At 41.7% G+C, this 10,688-nt stretch overlaps 1 long non-coding RNA gene across 1 annotated transcript in view; it reads right to left on the bottom strand.

The window, feature by feature from the left end:
- Window positions 1-6,588: 6,588 nt before the first annotated feature.
- The window catches only part of LOC108887394 (uncharacterized), an 89,755-nt gene continuing 85,655 nt past the window's right edge, over window positions 6,589-10,688 (bottom strand). The window contains exon 3 of the long non-coding RNA XR_001961609.2: window positions 6,589-6,866. This is a non-coding gene — a long non-coding RNA (uncharacterized LOC108887394). The remainder of the gene's footprint in view (window positions 6,867-10,688) is intronic.

Here is a 10,688-nt window from a genome sequence, read left to right as displayed (position 1 = left end):
TGGGACAAAGGAGATGTGAATACATTGTCATTTGCTACGTCTATATGTGTGTTTTGTGTGAGAAGGAGAAAGTGAATGATGTGCGTGGGATGGTGCATTAGCAGCGTGCGCCTTACGCTTTATACATTTCTCTGCGAGCAACTGTGCAAATTGAAATACAAGGCTATAATTTGTATTATTAGTCAGGTACCTTCACATCAAACTATTTATGCATATATCTATGCACTGCAACACAGGTATGTACTTTTAGTTATTATTTATCTATTTAATAGGTCATACACTTACACATCAGTGACTGATAAGCTACAGTCCCTTTGTTATTTTTCTGCACTTCATTTAGTGTATATGTAATATGCATTGTTGTATTTTTTCTGTAGTGAAATTATGTTCTTTGCTTTTCAGAAGTCCACTTTCCCATAGTTCAGCTGTTTAGCTTACATACTTGGACAAGCAAGACGGGTTAGATTTTGACTTACTGTTTGTACGTTTATTTTGCAACATTAAAGGAATAAATGCTTTTTCTGTGAGGACCAACTGATGTGTTTAGCAAAGGAAATGCTATTTCAGACAGCAAGTTTGGCTGGAGTGCAATCTTTCCCAAATCTGATAAAAAGCAGGACAGAGTCACTAATGTTAGCCAAACTATAATATACTGGCATCTGGGACCAGCCTCCACACAAAGGTGAATGTGCACACTGCCTCTGTAGAGAAATCCAAAGCTCAACAGACTTGTGGAGGATGACTGGACAATTACAGCTCTGAGCAGGTGTTTAGCAACAAAGATATAACATGTTAATTAAAGCTTGAGCTTTTTTTTTTTACTGTCAGACAGCAGCAGACACTGTGACACACAAAAGAACCATATCAATCTTCTCATCTAACTCTTGGCGAGAAAGACAATCAGCTTATTTCTCACTATTCCTCAAAGTGTGATCCCATCATGCACACATGGACCTGCAAAAAGACACGCACACACACCACATCCCAAATGAGTCATCCAGATAGGTAAACCTGCACAAACACAAACACAAAGATGAAACACACAGACGGAGCACTAAATTACCCTTAAACCACCATCATGTGTTGATGGATGGAGAAAAAGGAAGATGAAGAAGAAGAGGGGAGGAGGAGGAAGAGGAGGAGGGTGGGGGGGAGTGGCATCTCCTTTACCAGCCAGACAGATCGTATCAGATTGTTTGCTTGCTTTGGGCCCCGCGGTGCCATCAGATAGCATTTGATAAGAGTGTGACAAGCTAAGGCAGCAGAGGTCAGGACATGATGGCAGTGAGGGCAACAACAGCCTCAGTCACTGTGCTGGGGAGGGAGATTGTCGGAGGTCGGGGTCAAAGATGAAGCGATCAACTCAAGGCAAAAAAGATGTAGCTGCTTCTGGAGATTTACCGCTTCAGAGGCAAATTTCTTTTTGTTGGCCGGTCTCTCGTCCGATTAAGTTGTACAAATGTGCAGGGAATGGAAAAGCGAGCGCACATTTGAGAGACAGGTTTTGTAATGCGACATGACAAGTGTTTAGCATTTAAGAATTGTGGAAGCCATTTAAATACTGACACAGGATTTATGTAGGATTGGGGCTTTATACAGTGACATTGGATGGCAATTCAATTCAAGGCTGCATTTGATTTGTCTTCAATTGCCCTTTTCAAATAATCTTGATGTCACACATTGCTGCAAGGTCAAGGGAGTTGCACTCTTAAGCCAATCCAAACACAACCCGTGTCTCTGCCAAGCCGATTCTAGCAATCCCCATTACGCACACATTGTCATGCATCGCCGCTCGGCTCGAATGAGTTACAAAGGAAGCAGGGAGAGGAAACATTAGCAGCAGTTGGATGGACTGGATGCATAAAAATATTAGAGAGTGATTTATGGCCCGTGTCGATAGCCAGTTCCAAGCAAACAGCGCTGTGTAAGCAAAGGCCCTTCTGGCATCTCTATCCACCATTCTGGTACGATGGCTGACAGGGAAAGAGTGTGGAGCCGTAATCGTTCAGCATCAATCAAAGAGAAAGTGTACCTGTGAGATACTGCCACTCATGCACCTACTGCCATTGCAAACTGCAGTCCGAAGGATTGCAGTCATATCCATATCCCTTGGCCCAAAGTGGCTAAACAACTAGAAAACTAGATTAGATTAGATGTAAAGACACCCACAAGAGTAAGATAAGAAAGAAAAACAATATTAGAATGTCTCCATATGGTGCACTGGTTTGGGCCTGTAACAAACCAATTTTTGAAGAGGGTTTATTATAATGTTTGTCAACAATTGTTACTGTTTAGAGGACAGTTTCATATATGTCCACTGTCTCTTTCCACGTTTACTAGTTTAACTGAAATGATTGTATCACTGAGACAAAAGGTTTCCAACCAGCAGCTGCTGTGGCTGACTACTCATTTATAAAGCTTCTCATGTTGAACTGTATACACTGTGATTCAATGTGTAATGCATTTTGAAATATGTTCTGCATTTATATGGTAGCAGAACCAGAAATAGCCAAGTTGAGGTTTGTGTGCTGCACATTGACGTAACATCGAAGTAACATTAACTGGACCACCACAGCACTTTGGTGGCAACAGGTACAATTTTTCAAGTCACCGTAGTTTCATTCGCGTGCACATCCATGACCTCACGCTCCAAACTGAACACACTTTCTTTTTTTGTACAGTAAGAGCCCGTGTGACAAACTGAAGGTTTGGGGTTTGATGTGAGCATTTAGATCAAGATCTAATAAAAGATGCTATTGAGTTGTATTATGGGAGGTGTAGGATAAGTTTTGATCACTCTTTCCTGGAGTTCCTCCTTTAGTGAGGTGCACAAAAATGTGTGGCAGCAGAACTTATTATAATTATAGGAAAATTGATAAAGTGATTGCTTTCATCATATCAACAGCTATATATGAGCAGTCCAAACAGTGCAAAATAAACTGTTACAGTGATGTTCATAGTTAGATTACAGAGTAACAGCAGGTGCCCCTGTTTTAGCACTCCTACAGTAGGTGGCTGTTGGCCAGTCACACAAAAGCAATTGTACAGTATGATGGCTGTTGGCACAACAGAGTGCCTAAAGCACTTCATGTTGCACCTTGGGGGCAAAAGCCAGAGGCTGGTGGTGCTCTGTTGCCGACATCAGCTCACAGTAGAGGGGATGGATGGTTTTGTGTAGGACAGATTTCAGTTTAGTCGGCGCCCTTCACCCTGCTACTGCCTTCAGGCTGTAGCAGCCAGCCTTTTTTTCCTAACCAGTTTGTTTATTCTGTTTGCCTCCTGCATCTCAGCACTGCCTACCGTGCACTACTGTGAGGAACAACACACTGGCCACCACTGATTCAATAGTGGCTGTAGAGTTTTTTTTTTTTTTCTTTTAGACAAGTCTGGATATTTGCTGGGATGTTTGAATGGGTGTTTGCCAGACTGCACCATGTCTACCGCTTCACCTCAATACTGAGAGGTGTCTGTAGCTTCCTTCCTCTGAAGTCAAACACTAGTTTCTTCACCTGGCTGACACTGAGGTGCAGACAGAGGCATCAAAAAAGAAGGAGCACTGGGTGCTATGTGAGAGCTAAAAGAAGAACAAAGTTCCCCACCATACCACCAAATACAACGCTGTCTGGTCCTTTTTAGTCGAGAGGTAAAAACAGCATCTTGAATGCATCTTGTTATGTTACTATATATCAAGAGGGTGCACAAACTGTATGCTGCTTATCACACCTTGTCATCACCTCTGCGTTACTATGGCAACATTCTGTAGTCATCCCTTACATGCAGTACCGTTATGCTCTGACCCTATCTCCAGATCCAGCAATGTAATTGTCCGTCCCCAGCAGCCCAGGATGAATCTTGGAGAGGATTTGCTGCAGGATCACCAGGCCACTGAGAGCAACTGTCATTCATTTTACTCTGTAGCCGTGGGCCTCAGATATCTTTGCACAAGCTAACACACACGCCTACATCATGCAACTGAATAAACACTACATACAAACACATGCACATATACACACACATGCTAACTTTGGTGGATATCAAGTCAAGAATAGAACTTGGATGTTCCAGGGAAGCAACGAGTTTAGAGGGAGACATTTCAAGCTCAGGCTCACCACAAGGTCACAGCCTGCAGGCAGCAGCAGTAGCAGCAATAACGGCTCTCCATCTCCCAGCCCCATTTAACTGACTGATGCTTTTTGACATGTCGGAGCAATCGAGCCAGTTAGCCTCTGGGAAGCTTCAATTAGGACCAGGACTTAATGCGGCAGAGAACTTTGCAAAGCCCTGATACGAGGTTACAGCCAGACTCAAATCAATAAGGAGAACGTGGTTAAAGGCAGCTGTACTGCACCCCATGCTTACAGGACTGCTCGGGAACTCTGAGATGGGTGAAAGTAGATTGAGTGAGGAGGGGGGCTATGCAGCAGTTTTCTGTTGGCAGCAGATGTGTATCTTAGAAAGGCTGAATAGTCCCCAGGTTCTCTTCTGAGGAAGAATTTAAACCCTCACAGGCAATTAGATCATTCTGAGTGAAGTAATAGACGGAGGCAAACAGGTGCGTGTGGATGCTTGTGTCAAACACGTGTTTGAATATTAAAAACACACAAATTGGAAATTGTTTCAACTGCACCTGTTGCCTGTATGGTGCACCATACACACACAAGCACACAAACACACATCTTGTTCCAGTATGATAATGAAATAAAAGAGCAGAGCTGTGAGTGACGTGGCCGCCGCACTATTTCACGGCCCCTCCGACAGGTCCATTTCCTTGCAGCAGCCATGTGATTCGGCTGAGGCTCCTATATAACCACCACTGGCACCTTGCATCGGTCCTACCGACCTGATTTATGGATAAGATGCGTGCAGTTATACACTCCCTCAGGGACCGAGCCTATTTGATTTTGTCAGGGGCAATTAAACAGTCCACGATGGGGCTTTGCAAACTGGAATATGATGAACCGCAAGGATGACAGATTTATTTTTTTTAGGCTTTGTGATTCTTGATTTTCTCAAACTGGGAATTAATTTTGTGAGTGTAAGTATTGCACTTATTCCACATATTTGCATCAGCTTCAGTGAATAGCAAATATCAAATGCTGAAGTTTTGTTAGACCTCCTCTCAATTCCTGAGTACATATTACATCGCTAAAAACAGATTTTTTGTGTGTAGTTTTCATTAAAGCACTGAGTGGTATTCTATGCAGCAAGATCCGGTTTGATGGAGCAGTGGAAAAACAACTTTGAGGCAGGCAGACCTTGAGGTTGGCTGTATATCATTTTCCCCCCACAGTGCGAGTGCATCATTGTCTGGGCTGTAGCAGTCAGAAATGACAACAGAGGGTGACACTGAAAGGTCCCAGAGTTCAGCTGCCTGAAAATGTCACTGGGCTGGCTCTGACAGAATGCCACACAGGGAGAGGGGAGGGGATATGACAAAACAACAACCTTAAAGTGCTACAGATCTCTCTCACACATACACACACTCATGGAAATGTGCATACTCTCCTCCCCCTCCATCCATCACACACAGTCTCCCTTTTGGTGCCATTTAATATAAACCATTCAGACAGCTTTTCTCTATAGTGGCAAAAACATTTCATGGATGCTCAGAACTCATTTGACAAAAAAATTAATTATTGATGGCTTGTTTTAGTTATTCATCCAGCTTTTCAAATGTGAGGATTTTCTGTTTTTATACATCAAAACAAAAACAATTTAGGGGTTTGGACTATATTAGCCTGAAAAAACAAGCAATTTGAAGTCGTCACCTTGGGTGTTGGGAAACTGAGATGCACATTTTTTACAATGTTCTGAAGTCATTACTTGCAGCTCTAGCACTGTTTGCTGTTTACTGATATTGTGTTATTTTATAGAATTTTTATAGAATTTAGTAAGTTTATTTATTTTATTTTTTTTATTACAATTTTCATGGAATAAAACCCTATTTTGATAAGGTCTACTGTCTTTTTTCTGAGACGGCTATTCAGCGTATTTGCATTTCGTAATTACCTCTCCATTACAGTAGTTTTTCCAGCGGGAATGGCTCCATTCAAACTCCGGATGTTATCAAACATCCGTGCATCGTTTAACCTTGTAACCCTCCTCCCAGCAGAAGGACAGGAAGCATGTTAACTCATTAATAACAGCCTTACTGTTTACTGTTCGGCTCCTTCCTGAGGTGTATGAAGGTAGTACTAGTGAAGACATTTCCTGCTGCTGCCTCACATTAAAAGCATTCAACTGCTGAAAAGGTGCCTCGAAGTGTGGCACCCACAGGAAATATAATGTTTGTTTTTTTTGTATTTTAATTTAAAACATTCACAATGTTAATCAACAGAATGTATCATTCTATATTCTAATTGTTATCCTATATTCTGTTACACTATAAGAAGGTACACCAGTTACTCTTATGTCCATTAAGCCACACTTGTTGTTACTGTGGTAACCACAAGCTTCACCAACTCAACTAGGATTTTATGGAACAAAAGTCAGGATGCAGAGTATGTACTTAAGCACTGAGGATGTGACAGTCCCTTTCATAGCAGACAGTGCGTTTCTGTGAGTGTGTGAGCTAAAGTGCACATGCAGTAGTGTGTGTGCTGGAGGTATGTAAGGTGTGGATTCATCACGGCTTTCAATCCTCTGATATGTGACTGAGGGGAAGAGAGGGAAAGGCAAAAATGTCTCTCCTCATTAGACCTGACTCCCCCTCTCCTCTGCTGCTGACAGAGAGACTCATATCCTACCTCCACCAGTCGGCTCTCTCGCTATGGCATCAGTCCATCCGCATGAGTAACTGTAGCTCTTCCCTCAAGTCAAAATCAGTGCATCCGCTTGATCCGATTGGCCACGCACGTCAGCATCACCTTGTGTGAACGGGGGAAGATAAAGAAGAATGGTTCACCGTCTGAAGTCTGGCCAAGTCCTGCAGCTTTGCTATCACAACATTAATGTAAAGTACATTTCCTCTGGGTGTCAACTCATTGTTTCAGCTCCTAATCTTTCAATGCCGTCAACCTTGTAGTTCCTCCTGATTTGTTATACCAGTGTGACAGTAAAAAGCATGACAGATAAGATATACCTGTAGAAAACTTGCAAGAATGGAAGTCTGCACAAAATTCTCCCATGAGATATCAGACTTTTTACCCAGACTTTACAAGAACTTTCTGAACATTACTGCTTGTGTTTCTGGCCCATCAGACTTTCTTTTTAGCAGCGTCAGCGAGTTCCTAGATCTCAACAATTAACATGTGTAAGTACAAGTACATGCGCATGGTAATAAACCATTATTTTCCTTAAATATATTCAACTACATAACCATATATTCTGAAACTATAAGATTTAAGTTTAATGTGTGGTAATAATCCTGTCATGCATATTTATGCCGTACTATCCTGGCACTCTAACACCAGCATTTTGAATTTTACATTCTCAGCTGAAGCTTTTAATCTGGAGGAAATTTCATAACTTTGAGGTGGTTTAGAGACATATAAGGACCATTACAGAGAGAAGAGTTTTTCTTTGAACACAGTGCAAGACCGAGGCATATAAGAGAACAATATGTGAATCAAACAGCCATTAGTTTCTCTGGTGCTATTCCTGCAACCTGCCTGCAAAAGATGACTCACCCTTGTAACCCTCCCTCCCTCCCAGTGGAAGGGCAGAAAGGATGTCATCACAGAGACAAGAAACTAATATTACAGTGTCTGAAATAAGTTTAGAAAAAGATCATTGAAATGAGCCAGCATGCACAATAATATGTCAAAGTGTCCTCTGAGAAAAAGGTCTCTCATGTGGCTCTTTGTGTTTATATGGACACAGGGCAGTCCGTGATCATATCAAGCCTGCTTTATGTTTTTCATTTATTAGCCCCCATTCTTGCCACCCTCAGCCCTGTCTCACCCTGCTTTACAAATTAGGTAGAAGGTTTTTGAATAGGCTACAGAAGTCTGAGCCATACATCCACAGTGACATAAAAGAACAACCTCTATTTCAGATGCTGCTTGTTGCATAAGTGTAATTACACTAGTACTAATAGACAGACACATTCAAACATACACACACACCTAAAAGGTTTCCCCAGTAACCAAGGTCCAAGAAAGAACTTGTATTGAGCAACAGTGTTTTAATACACGTGACCATTTGACGAAACACTGAACCATTCTCCTCTTGGTGGAAATGATCCTTTTATCCAAAACATTGTTATTTAACTGAAAGACGCTGAGATTTGTGAAAGGATAACAGCAGACAATTCCAAAAAATGTTCTTAAAAATACTGAGTTCTTTCCTAACAGCTTGTGTGGTTTCTTTTATGGACCACTGAGTCTATGATAAGGACACTTCCACAGACGGTATCATCGCACTGCACTGCTAAGCAGATGACTTTTACAGCATGTGAAGAGTTTGCAGGTATGCATTTCCATAAAGGCACATTATGGTGTAAGTGATGAACAATCATTAGCACCCAAAAGCACTGCAGTGTTAAGTGGATGAGCTGCTGTTTCCTCCAGTCATAAGAAATATGTGCCAATACTATAACCTTTCTGAAATTGCAAATGATTGTGCGATAGTTGCTAAATTATTTGCTGCAAGGCAGAGCATGTGTCAAAATGAGTGAGTGTGAGATTGCGAGTGAGTGTGAGGTTACAAGGAATGAAAATTAGCATAGCTTGGATCTAGCTCAGGTTAATTTAAGACTATCAAGTTGGCTAATTGGTTGCAAATGAAGCTCCCTCTCTAATGCATGCATGTCCAATTAGTGGAGCGTCAACTTAAGGATGGAATCTCTTACTGCCACCATTTTCCAAATGTGTCAGCCGAGCAGTAGTCATGAGCTGTCAATTCAATCTGAAACTCTCTGTCAGTCTGTCTCACTCTCGCAGAGAGGCAGGGAAAATGGCCTCCCGTGGGATCTTATACGCTATGGTGGTTGGTAGTATTAGAGAGTGGGAGTAAAGAATGGATGTATATAAGATGTAAGTTCAGATCCAGTCAGTACGAACATGTGAAGATACAGAGGCGTTACCCCAGAGATTTGCATCCTTTTTCAGAAGAAGAGACATACATGAGTGACAGACAGCCATATGAATAAAAGTCAGAAAATGTCATGGATGTCATTGCGATCTCCTGTAACTGCTGTTTGTGAATAATGCATTCAAGGATTTCCAGAGTGCTTTCTTGCGGCTCATAAGTGATGCTCTTTTGTGGGACTAGCCTACACAAATGACTGGGACATTCTATCACCTCCTAAACTTTCATCAAAGGGCAGACATAAACAAGGAGCAAAGGAAAATAGTTTTTTCCCTCTCCATGAAAATGATTGCATCATTTTCTTTAGAAGTTATTTCAATATTGATGACAGGAGACTACAAAGAAATGGCAATATGTCCTTTGAGAGAATTATAACATAACATAATCATAACCTTGTGGCTGGTGAGTGTAAAAATCAAAGCATATAGTCCTGATAAAGCTTATCATGTCTGTATACATGAGGCACGGTAAGAGGTTGGACTGATAGTGTCATCATGTGAGGATGTTGGAAAAGCAAGGTTACATACTGTATCTGAAGATTAGCACCCCATGTGAGGGGAACAAACATGCACATTTCCATTGGAAGAGCCAGTAAGGAGGAGTTTTTGACAGAGTACGAGTGTATTGCTGGGAGATGCTGGGAGATGCAATACATGTGCCTCTCTTTGGGATGAATGTCTTGATCAGTGAGAGGGGAGGAACAGGAGGCTGGGAAACAGCTTGTACAGCCGGTATAATCAGCCCCAGCTTTGGCAGAGAGTGGCAGTGCGTTATTACTTGTCTAAGTAAATGTATAATTGAGCGAGTCACTTCATCCACTGGTGCACTAGACTGTACGCTGAGACACTGGAAAGACACAGACGAATTTATTTGGACTGAAAGCTCGACAACTGCCAGTGAGCTGACTGACGAGCTTCAGGAGGGTTCAGGATATTGGGATACTTACAATCTTAAGATGTGCTGGAGTTTTTGGGCAAAGTGCAAAGCAGTTCCTGTCAGATTGAAATTATATTTCCAAAAACCCTGGAAATGGTGGATAATATTGCACTTGACTTCCCTGGGGATTTTATTAAATGAAAACACTGAGATCAAACATTCCCTGCACTTTCAATTAGATGCCATTCCACTTGAGCCCACTTGATCTCTTATGTAAAAAGCCATGTGTTGCAATTATTTCTTATTTAGTTTGTATTATTAAAACATAGCCTGGAGGTTGTGAGGAAAGTCAGCACACTGACGTTCATCCTGGTATTCTAGCTGGAAGTCAAATGTTAAAATCATTAAACTAAACCTTTGAGATCCAATCTGACACAAAGCAAGATACATCAAGCTCATGAAGAACAAGTACGAAAAGATACCTTACTCCTTACAGAGCTGCAGTCTTCATCGTAAACACAGTGCAGCCCAACATTATGGAAAGAGGAACAGAAGGGGTTTAATTTCCACAGCGCTTTCTGCATCATTAACGATGGCTTTGATTAATGGTTTACATCCACCTAAAGCCCCACCTGTGAGAATCACAATAAAGATGATCATTCGTTGGGCCACATCACAGACACACAGGACAAACAGGGATGTGAAGGCGCAGGGGGTTAATTTTCAGTTGCACCTGTACTGCAGTCACCACTGATGTAAATATTGTGACTTTCTAATCAGCA

This window comes from Lates calcarifer, linkage group LG18 (genome assembly GCF_001640805.2).
Source record: "Lates calcarifer isolate ASB-BC8 linkage group LG18, TLL_Latcal_v3, whole genome shotgun sequence".
Taxonomy (NCBI): Eukaryota; Metazoa; Chordata; class Actinopteri; family Centropomidae; genus Lates; species Lates calcarifer.
Note: the sequence above shows the minus strand (reverse complement) of the source record. Positions and strands in the feature narration are given on the sequence as shown.